Source organism: Bidens hawaiensis, unplaced genomic scaffold (assembly GCF_021521415.1).
Source record: "Bidens hawaiensis isolate Kalapana, Puna unplaced genomic scaffold, B.hawaiensis_p1.1 tig00081397_1, whole genome shotgun sequence".
Taxonomy (NCBI): domain Eukaryota; kingdom Viridiplantae; phylum Streptophyta; class Magnoliopsida; order Asterales; family Asteraceae; genus Bidens; species Bidens hawaiensis.
Genome location: NW_027503786.1, coordinates 1 through 12,559, shown reverse-complemented (window position 1 = coordinate 12,559; position 12,559 = coordinate 1). Strand labels below are relative to the sequence as shown.

Genomic DNA, 12,559 nt, shown 5'->3' with positions numbered 1-12,559 from the left:
ATTTTATCAATTTGATATCTTCAAGGTTCTCAAACTGATTTCCGAATTGGTTCCCAATTCAAGTCAGCTTCAATTCCAAACCAATTTCTATGAAGAAATTTGTTGGATTTATGGACTGATTCGGGTAAATCAATGCGGCCAACCAGGTTATGACCCGTGAGAGTTATATTTTATCAATTTGATATCTTCAAGGTTCTCAAACTGATTTTCGAATTGGTTCCCAATTCAAGTCGGCTTCGATTCCAAACTAATTTCTATGATGAATTTGTTAGATTTATGGACCGGTTCAGGTATGTCAATGCGGCCAACCGGATTATGACCCGTGAGAGTTACACCATAAGGTAACGAACAAATCACCCGCTTAAGTTAGTTAACCGAGATGGACACTTTAATGAGACAAAATAACATGGAGTGGGCGTTGGAGTTAGAGATGGACTTAATGGCCCGTTTGGTTTTAACTAATTAAGATTAGTTTAACCTAATGAGTGGTTATATAATATATGATATTATAAAACCCTAACATCCTAACACAAGTTCCTAATTCTCTCTTCCTCCACCCCAAGCCACCAGAAAGCCGCCTGCCGCTAACGCCTGTCGCCGACCGCTGCCGCCGCCTGCTGCTGTGCTGTCCGCCGACTGCAGCCGCCACCCGCCGCTGCTGATCGCTGCCCGTCGCACCAGTCACCACCGTCACTGCTGTTGCCACTGTGCACCGCCACCGTCGGTCGTTTCTCTTACTGTGTCACCTAGCTCAGTTCGTTAGCATTCGGTGTCTCAACCGGTTATTTATTAACCGAGGTAAACTAAAATTTATTGTCAGTTTACAATTTATATTATGTGTTTGACTCGTACTCGTATTGTTTATAACCGGACCTGTACAGTTCCTAAAAGTGATGATTATTGGCTTTAATATTCAGCTGCGAAATCATTTATTAATATGATTAATAAATATGCAAACTTTTAATTAAAATTGGGTTTAATTTATTGGACTCGGTATGCCCAAGACACATATTATAATTGATGTGGCTAGTATGTCATGATCCAAGTCGGGTCATACCCAGTAACAAGCTAGACAAACATCAATAATATTTGTTTATATATAATATGATTATAAATAAATAAATATTGACAATTATGTTATTTGGAAAAGGGTTTCCAAATACATTGTACTTGTGAAATGATTAAATCATATGGATGATTTATATTTTGAGAGAACATTACATAGTGTTATTTAAGTTGGTTAAATAACAATATGTAAACCTAATTACCTAGCATGTTACTTATAATGTGTTATAACATAACATAAGTTATAATACATAAATATATATATATATATGGATATATATATATAGAAAGAAGTATAAAAATTAATATAATTAGAATGAGAAAAGGAAAGGGGCCGGCCACACCCCCCCCCCCCCTCTCACTCTCTTCCTCTTCTATTATTATATTATTATTTCTCCCTTAGTGGAGACATGCAATGGTTCCCATTGGTGCAAAGTGAGGTGCCAGTTTTGAAAGATTTATTATGTTTCTTTCTTTCATTCTCTCATAACATTACAAACAAGTAACATAACAACACAAAAGGATTATTATTCTCTCTTCTTCTTTCTCTCTTGGAGGGCCAAGAGTAAGAACACAAGACTAGAGGAAAATCCTCTGCACACTCTCCCTCTCTTTTCTCTCTTGGACGCCCAAGAACAAGAACAAGGAGGAGTTGTCAAGTGTCACCAAATCCTAGCTACAAGTGGTGTTTGTTGGAAAGATTGGGGTACGCTAGCTTGAGGAGCTTCATATTCAAGTTCTTGCCTTCTTCATCATCATCTCCTTCCTCTTCCTTGGATTTGAAAGGTAGCTTTAACATGCATGGACTTATAGTGACATGCATGTGTTTGATAGTATGTATTTCGTATATGGATCCGGGCTTGGGTTTTGCATGTGTAAAATAGGTTTTATACATATCAAATTAACAAGATTTAAAACTAATTTCCGCTGCGTTTTTCATAAAATTGGGATTTTATGACTTTGATAATCTTGTTAAAACCCAACAATGGCATCAAGAGCCGCTTATACGGATGCATGCTTCATTAGATCAAAAAATTTTCGGGTTTATGTGGGGTTTACCATATGGCCGAAAATTTTGGGGGTTTTGGTCACCCCATGGTTTTTCAAGGTTATACTTTACATGCATGTGGTAATCTTGAAAAACTAAGTCATTTTTGGATGATTAATTGTGTTGTTTGGACAAAACCCGAAACTTTCGGTTTTGTCAAGTTTGGCCGAAAGTTTCAAGGGGTTAAGGGGAACCATTTAGGTCTTGTATTATTGCATATATGGATATGTATTGGATGTTCATAACCTAGCCATGGCCTTGTGTTTGGTTGAATGTTTGTGTTGTTATGTTTGTTCATTCAAAGTGGTTGTTTGTTCATTCAATATGGTTGTAATATTTATTTGGGTTTGTAATCTATTTATTCTTTCAATTGGTATGTAATAATAAGTAGATTAGGAGCATTTCTTTTACTAGAAAAATGTATTAGGATATGTTTTGTAAAAGAAGATGCAAGGAAGAGAGCCCAAATAAAATGATGGAGACCACAACACGGGGGTGAACACTTGGAGCATTTGGATGCGGGATCAAGTGGGAGTTCACCAACACAAACTCATGTCCTTTTGAGTCCCTTAGGAGAGACCTTTTGACACACTTGTCTTCGGTTAACAAGTGTGGTCAACATTAGGAGGCTATGGTTATGAACTTGTGGTTGTGTATGTTTTATGCTTGTGTGGTTGATTTACTTTTGTTTGTGTTATTGCAATGTGGTTTGCTAACAACTTAAAATCAACAACTAGCATAAAATTGGTTCCTTAGAAATCATTAGGTAATAAAAATTGGTTTTATTAATGGCTAATGATTTCATAATAAAATGGGTTTTATTAATAGGATCTTTGAAAAAATGGGTTTTTCATCTAAGTACCATACATTTGAATGCATGCAAATGAAAGGTATATAAAAGGTTTTCCAATCTAGAATTTTGAAAACTAAAATCCCTTTTATAAAATAAGTTAAATACCATCCTTTTATACGACACTCGAATCACTTGGGAACTCGGTGTGGGATAAAGGTCACCTAACCGCATTAGAGGAAACTTGTGAGTTTGAGGTGGGTTTGCCATATTTGTGGGATAAAGGTCACCTAACCACTTGTATATGTAAACTCACATGTGTGTATAAGTAGGAAGACTTAAATTTGAAACCATGTGAATAAGGTCACCGAAGCATGGCGTACAATGGTGTTGATGGGATTAAACGTGCCGACTAAACATAAGATGTTTAACCGATCCCATAAAACTAGAAGTTGCAAAGGGTTGCAATCGTCAAACGTTGACTACCTTGTTAATTTAAATAGTAGGATAAAGGTCACCTAACTACTATTTGAATGTAACGTTGGGTTCTAGATTTTAATCATTAATTGTCTTGGAGACATAAAGGGTATAAACGATTAAAATAATTGATATCGAAAATACTAAAATTGAGCTTTGTTATGTTTATAGATGGCCGCAATCAACAATACACCTAACGTTATTATTCCACCCGTCAATAACCTATCACTAAGATCTATTCTTGACAAGGATCGTCTAAACTATACCAACTTTATGGATTGGTATCGAAACATGAGAATCATTCTTAAGCAAGAAAAGAAATACAACATATTAGAGGATCCTATTCCCGATGAACCTAGTGTTGACGATGTCCAAGACCATAACGATTGGGTTAATCACAATGAGGATTCGGTGCAAGTTTCTTGCCTCATGTTGGGAACTATGATTCCCGAGATTCAAAAGGATTTTGAACTTCATGGGGCGTACGACATGATCACCCAACTTAAGGAAATGTTCCTTACACAAGCTCGGGAGGAACACTTCAAAGCGGTTCGAGCGCTTCATGCATGTCGTATGGAGGAAACCCAATCGGTCTCATCTTATGTACTAAAGATGAAAAGCCACATTGATCGTCTCGAGCGCCTTAATTGTCGCGTCTCAAACGAGTTAGCCACGGATTTGATCCTAAATGGGCTAACAAAGAGGTTTGAGACATTTGTTATGAATTATAACATGAATGGGTGGGACAAGAGCATTGGTGAGCTTCACACAATGCTCAAAACGGCCGAGACAGGAATGGGTAAAAAGGTTTTACCCGTTCTCACGATCAATGAGGGAGGCAATAGGAACAGGCATCACCCGGAACCTAAGGCAAAGGTTGCCAAAGGCAAGGGACAACACATGGGTAAGTTCAAGGGAAAAGGAAAAATGGAACCACCTAAACCAAAGAAGCTAAAGGTTAGCTCGGAGGTTCCATGCTTTGGATGTGAGGAGATTGGGCATTGGATGAGGAATTGTCCAACCCATCTCAAAGAGTTGAAAGCTAAGAGGGATGTGGGGCAAACCTCGGGAACAACTTTCTTGATTCACATTGATCTTAATATTGTTTCTTCCAACAAATGGGTATTGGATACCGGATGTGGAACTCATATTTGCAATTTGTTGCAGGGGTTCAAAGGAAGTGAACGATTTAAGAAAGGAGATACAAGTCTCTTCATGGGCAACGGAGCAAAGGTTGTTGTCGAAGCCCGAGGAGACTACACTTTGAAACTTTCAAATGGTTTGGAAGTTATTTTGAAAGACATTTTATATGCTCCTAGTTTGACTAGGAATATTATCTCCGTTTCTTTGTTAAGACAATGTGGTTTTGATTTAATGTTTGTGGACAATGGAATTTATGTTTTCATGAATAATGTCTTTTATTTTAAAGCAATGCCGTCTAATGGCATTTATGAGTTAGTTCATGATAACACATCCTTTGATAACATGTTGTACCAATCAAGAACCAAGAGACTCAAAATGGATTTGAGTAAAACTTATCTTTGGCATTGTCGCCTTGGTCATATAAACAAAGATCACATACATACACTTCAAAAGAATGGTCTTTTGGAATCAAGTGAAGATGATTCATTTGATAAGTGTGAGTCTTCTTTACTTGGAAAGATGACCGAGGACCCCTTTAGTGGGACAAACGAAGGGGCAAAAGACTTATTGGGTATCATACATTCAGATGTATGTGGTCCCTTTAAGGCAATAACAAGGAATGGTGAAAGATACTTCATTACTTTTATCGACGATTATAGTCGTTATGGGTATGTATACTTGTTAAGACACAAAGATGAAGCCTTTGAAATGTTCAAAGTCTTCCAAAATGAAGTACAAAATCAACTCGATAAAACCATCAAAGTACTTCGTTAGGATAGAGGAGGTGAATACCTAAGTGATGCCTTCCGAGATCATCTTAGGAGTTGTGGGATCATCTCACAACTTACTCCACCCGGAACACCACAACAGAATGGTGTGTCCGAAAGGAGGAATCGAACTCTATTGGATATGGTTCGATCTATGATGGCTAGAAACACATTGCCTCTATCATTTTGGGGTTTCGATTTGCTCTCCGCGGCCGGTATTCTAAATATGGCCCCAACCAAGAAAGTGGACAAAACACCTTATGAAATATGGAATGGAAGGGTTCCATCGTTGTCATATTTAAACGTATGGGGTTGTGAGGCTTATGTCAAGAACAACACCCAAAACAAACTTGAAACTAGATCCACTAAGTGTATCTTTGTAGGATATCCCAAGGACTCTATGGGATAATATTTCTACAACCCAACCGAGCAAAAGGTATTTGATGCTCGAAAGGTTGAGTTCTTGGAAACTAAGTTCCTTATGGAAGGTACTAGTAGAACGGTGGAACTCGAAGAGGATCGAGAACCACAAGCCGATACACGTTTGGTTGATACTAGCAATCAACAAGAGGTTGTTGAGAATGATCAAATGGTTGATCAAGACACACAAAACGTTCGGAAGTCCGGTAGGATTAGTCATCCACCCGAAAGACATGGATTTTTCATGGATGGATGCTATGTGGTAGATTTGGATGAATCCACCACATACCGTGATGCAATGTCACAATCCGATTGTGACAAATGGCTTGAAGCCATGAACGTTGAGATGCAATCCATGCATGACAACCAAGTATGGGATTTGGTTGTACCACCTCTTAATTCCAAACCGGTTGAAAGTAAGTGGGTTTTCAAGAAGAAAACCGATATGCATGGAAACTTGGATACTTATAAAGCTAGACTTGTAGCAAAAGGTTTCACTCAAACTGAAGGGGTTGACTACGATGAAACTTTTTCTCCCGTAGCAATTCTAAAGTCTATTAGGATATTGTTTAACATAGCCGCATATTATGACTGAGATATGGCAAATAGATGTCAAAACCGCTTTCCTAAATGGGCATCTTGAGGAAGATGTCTATATGGTTCAACCCGAAGGTTTTGTCGATCCACAACATCCTAACAAAGTATGCAAGTTAAAGAAATCAATCTATGGATTGAAACAAGCATCTAGAAGTTGGAATCACCGATTTGATGAAGAAGTTAAGAAATTTGGGTTTATCAAGAATGGTGATGAAGCTTGTGTGTATAAGAAAGCTAGTGGGAGCATTACTACCTTCTTAGTATTGTATGTTGATGACATACTACTATTTGGGAATGACATTCCAACCATGGAAGGGGTAAAAGCATGGCTTGGAAATTGTTTTTCTATCAAGGATCTTGGTGAAGCCGCCTATATTTTGGGAATAAAGATCTATAGGGATAGATCAAGGCAGTTGATAGGTTTAAACCAAAGTGCATACATTGACAAAATCTTGATGAGGTTCAAGATGGAAAACTCTAAGAAAGGTTTGGTACCTATTCAGAGCGGAACGATATTGAGTAGGTCTCAATGTCCAAGCTCAAAGGATGAGTAAGAGAAAATGAATGGAATCCCATACGCATCGGCTATTGGATCAAACATGTATGCAATGGTATGCACTAGACCGGATGTGTCATGCGCTTTAAGCATGACAAGTAGATTCCAACATAATCCGGAAAGTAGCCATTGGATGGAGGTTAAGAGTATATTGAAATACCTTAGAAGGACTAAGGACATGTTTCTAATATACGGTTCGGGTGAGGAAGAACTCTTTGTAAAGGGTTACACGGATGCGAGTTTCTAATCCGATCGAGATGATTCTAGATAACAATCGGGATATGTTTTCATTATGAATGGTGGGGCAGTCTCTTGGAAGAGCTCAAAACAAGATGTGGTAGCTTTGTCCACCACGGAATCGGAATACATCGCCGCCTCATTGGCGGCTCAAGAAGCTGCGTGGATTAGAAAATTCATTGCTGACCTAGGGGTAGTCCGTACCATTCAGTACCCTCTAGAGATCTTTTGTGACAACGAAGGTGCGATTGCGCAAATCAAGGAACCTCGTGCACATCAAAAGATGAGGCACAATGAGCGGAGGTTCAACTACATAAGGGATGAAGTTGAAAAAGGAAAGATATTTATTCGCAAAGTTCACACCGATCAAGACATTGCGGATCCACTCACGAAGCTCCTTGAAAGGCCAAAGCATGAGGGTCATACTTGTGCCTTAGGACTTCGATATTCTAGTGATTGGATATGATCGAATTTTGTATTTGGATATCGTAAAAATTGTTATTTTGACTCGTTCATATGATTATGGTTTATGATTACGACATTTTGAGTTATGTTCCATTTTAGCATGTTTAAATCCGTGAATAAGTTACTTATTCTAAATGTCCGTAGTCGATCATATTTGTGGGCACAAATATGAAGGTAAGACTATTATGAACTTGGATTGGTAGATATTCATGGGATATGAATATAGAGCAAGAGTTGTTGCCAAGGTTCATAGATATTTATGGGTTATAAATATTGGACTGACCTGCTCTCAAATGTTACTACATAGAATCCTTGTGATTGATCATAAGTAAATTTGACTAAAGGAGAATATCATAGTATCCTCCGACCTAAGATACATATTGGGTCTTGATATTCACCGAATATTATGCTTTGACTTAGTTCTTCGCTGCTCTGAAACATGACAGTACATAAGGCTAAGATCAGGTCTGGTACAAGGTGATTGTGAGAGACGTATGTAGTCAATAGGGGATTTGTCTCTCTTATTCGTTGAGAGTGAGATGTCTAAGGCTTGAAAGTTAAATCAACAGAGAATGATCACTCTGTGTCTCTGGATTTGACATGACATCTGTGACAAAAGGATAAATGATAGATGTACCTAAATCATTTCAAGTAAGGGACTTGAAGGGGATGATGTTATTAAATGGCACTTCGTCATGCGTATTAGGGGTAGTAAACCGTAGTTATGCGGTATTTGCTACTTGCATCAATCTTCTATGTATCTTATGCAAGTGGGAGATTGTTGGACTTGGTATGCCCAAGACACATATTATAATTGATGTGGCTAGTATGTCATGATCCAAGTCGGGTCATACCCAATAACAAGCTAGACAAACACCAATAATATTTGTTTATATATGATATGATCATAAGTAAATAAATATTGACACTTATGTTATTTGGAAAAGGGTTTCCAAATACATTGTACTTGTGAAATGATTAAATCATATGGATGATTTATATTTTGAGAGAACATTACATAGTGTTATTTAAGTTGGTTAAATAACAATATGTAAACCTAATTACCTAGCATGTTACTTATAATGTGTTATAACATAACATAAGTTATAATACATAAATATATATATATATATATGGATATATATATATATAGAAAGAAGTATAAAAATTAATATAATTAGAATGAGAAAAGGAAAGGGGCCGGCCACACCCCCCCCCCCCCCCCCCCCTCTCACTCTCTTCCTCTTCTATTATTATATTATTATTTCTCCCTTAGTGGAGACATGCAATGGTTCCCATTGGTGCAAAGTGAGGTGCCAGTTTTGAAAGATTTATTATGTTTCTTTCTTTCATTCTCTCATAACATTACAAACAAGTAACATAACAACACAAAAGGATTATTATTCTCTCTTCTTCTTTCTCTCTTGGAGGGCCAAGAGTAAGAACACAAGACTAGAGGAAAAATCCTCTGCACACTCTCCCTCTCTTTTCTCTCTTGGACGCCCAAGAACAAGAACAAGGAGGAGTTGTCAAGTGTCACCAAATCCTAGCTACAAGTGGTGTTTGTTGGAAAGCTTGGGGTACGCTAGCTTGAGGAGCTTCATATTCAAGTTCTTGCCTTCTTCATCATCATCTCCTTCCTCTTCCTTGGATTTGAAAGGTAGCTTTAACATGCATGGACTTATAGTGACATGCATGTGTTTGATAGTATGTATTTCGTATATGGATCCGGGCTTGGGTTTTGCATGTGTAAAATAGGTTTTATACATATCAAATTAACAAGATTTAAAACTAATTTCCGCTGCGTTTTTCATAAAATTGGGATTTTATGACTTTTATAATCTTGTTAAAACCCAACATAATTCTTAGACCGTTGACTGATCACCACTAGAACCCAACAGAATTGCCCAAATTGGTTCTAGACCTACGATTAAAAACGGTCCCAAACTAGTTCCAGACCTACGATTTAAACGGTCTCAAACTAGTTCCTATGTTCACTTGTTTCAAACTAGTTTCGGGTTGTAACCTGATTTCGGTTCTTGAAACCACTTCTTTTTCTCCTTTTTGTTGTTGTTGTCGTTGTCGTCTAGTCACGAGGGAGTTTAACTAGCCTTTACTAAGTTTCAAATTAACCATATTAATCTCCTCTATTTCCATGAAGTAGTTATTGATCACTATAGGTCCATATTTAGATATTTGACCTTAGAACCCAACTTTTTGATGTCGGAACGGAAGCATTCAAATGGCTCATGACACTTTAGTTAATCAAAGACCGATAACTGAACCATAGGTTCCAAGAACAATGTTCTTCAATTTAATATTCAACCAAAAACTAAAAATCGCATAACTCTCAACCAAACTTATACTAAAATAAAAGGAGATAAAATTGGAAATAAGATAAACTTAAACTAATAAAAGATATTAAAATCAATTCAAATAATGAAATAATCCTGCATAATAATCCTCCATCACTTTTTTTTTTCCTTTTTAACATTTTAGTGTAATTTATCATATGATAAAGAGTGAATATTTGAGGGCATGCCATGAACGATCGTTTACTATTGAATTTTTAGTATTTCAGTTTAAATTGTCAAAAAATCGAGATGTCACGTCACACATACCCGAAACAAGCTTTTCTTTAATTTGTTTTAGATTAATTACGCAGATGGTTTAGTGAGTGAAATGTACAGTATTTATCTTTTAACATGGATGCTAGTACAATAAGTATTACATTGATACTTCACACTTTAAAAGGTGATGTTGTCATCACACCACCATAACAATACACACCACTCATGTCATTTCAAAATAGCCAGCGTATGAGACTACCCGACTCATATGACTTTTGCAAAACACAGATCTATAAATTCATATCATATGGGTCGTACGAAACAAACTTTTATATCCTACGACTCGTATAATTTGGATAGCATGTCATTGGTGTGTATAATATAACTCTTCCTTTCTAATTTTTTTTTTATAAAATAAGTAGTAATTTTGTTAGTTTAATAATATAGTTTTGTGCAGTTTCTATTCAACTGGAAAGGGAATCTAAAAAATGGTTGAACAGATATATCATCTTCAGATTCTGTAATATTATTCCAAAATTCCAAAATCTTACTAGATAAATATCGCATATCTGCCGTCTTTAACAACAGACACTCTTTTTTTGGATTTATAACACTTGGAAACCTCCGATAATTTGTCATGTCTGCTTTCATCCTCTCACTTTGTCGTGTCACTCCCCCTTTGCTCTGTTCTCCATCTCCCAATAAGCCAATATAATTATTATTATTATTATTGTTATTATTCCAAGACAAACTAAATAAAAGAAAGAATACCCGCCATTTTTATTCCGAGACTGTAATCATCGGAACACGAGGATATGTGGTCGTCTACTTCAAGGTATTATTATTATTATTTATCTTCATTGGTGTTTTTCAAGAGTATTTGTATTTAGCATTATAATCTTGATTACTAAAGATTAGAGTTTAATATGAGCATGCTAAACTGTAAAGAAGAATTGATCAGGTGTTTAGTTGATATATAACAATACTCTAATTTTCCTAATGCAGAGGAAACTGTATCATTTGATCAACAAAGCTCGTATACAAAGCCGCTACAGAACGCGCGCTTATTCTTTTTGGTAGGAGGCTTAATCTTGTTCCTAGTTTTGCTAATTCTTATTTTGGCCTTCCGGATATTTATCAAACCGGCACAGCTAGGAAAGTGCGTTAAGCGAAAAGATAGTTGCAAAGGTTGTAACTTGTATCTCATTATAGTTCGTATGCTCTACTTCATATTGGTTGACTAAAACTTTTATGAAATGCAGCTGCAAAAAAATATTTTAGTGGGAAACTTGAGACAATAAGCCTACTTTAGCTTTCGGACATTAAAGGAGGCGTCTAAGCATTTCCACGAGTGTAATCTTCTAGGCAAAGGTGGATTTGGGCCGGTTTATCGAGTATGCTACGTCTAAATCTTTGTTGATCAATATCTGATTAATATACATATACATAAATTAATTTGGTTTTTATAGGGTAAATTACAAGATGGGAGGTTGGTAGCTATAAAAAAACTCTCTTTTGAGAAATCCCATCAAGGTGAAGCAGAGTTTCTTGCGGAAGTGAGGATGATCACAAGCATACAACACAAGAACCTTGTTCGCCTTCTAGGTTGCTGCTGCGAGGGACCACAAAGGGGTACTGGTATACGAATACATGAAAAACAGGAGTTTAGACCGTATTATACATGGTATATATATAGTCTAATATACCTTAAACTCCGTTTTTAAAATCTTAATAGATTTGTGTTATGTTCTTGTTGACTGTATAAGCAGGCGGAAAGCAACCAGTATCTGAATTGGAAAACTCGATTCCAAATTATTTTGGGTATAGCTCGCGGTTTGCAGTACTTACATGAAGAATCACACATCAGGATTGTTCATAGAGATATTAAAGCCAGCAATATTTTACTTGATGGGAATTTTCAGCCAAAGATTGGGGATTTCGGTCTGGCAAGATTCTTCCCTGAGGATCAAGCTTATATCAGCACCACATTCGCGGGAACGTTGTAAGTCTTATTATTTTTAAAAGATTAGCAAAAGTAGTAGTAATAATAATAATAACTGTTATGAATTCTGTCATGTGTAGAGGTTATACAGCCCTCTGAATATGCCATCAGAGGTGAATTGTCCGAAAAAGCCGACATATACAGCTTTGGAGTTGTGGTTCTTGAAATTATTAGCTGCAGGAGAAATACTGATCTTACACTGTCATCAGATATGCAGTATCTGCCAGAATATGTAAGCCACTAACATCTTGGTTACAACGTTAACATTTATGTTGTCTAGCAACATAATACAAGCTATTAATCAGAAACTGAAGAAATAAGAAAGCTACTTATTCAAAGTACTATAACTTATTTTACATCATATATAGTTTGTTTTCAAAGAACTTAATTTTTATGGACTTGATTAGAAAAAAGATCATACT

At 36.6% G+C, this 12,559-nt stretch overlaps 1 pseudogene; it reads left to right on the top strand.

The window, feature by feature from the left end:
* Positions 1-10,270: 10,270 nt before the first annotated feature.
* Positions 10,271-12,369, top strand: LOC143607343 (cold-responsive protein kinase 1-like; annotated as a pseudogene).
* The last annotated feature ends 190 nt before the right edge of the window (positions 12,370-12,559 follow it).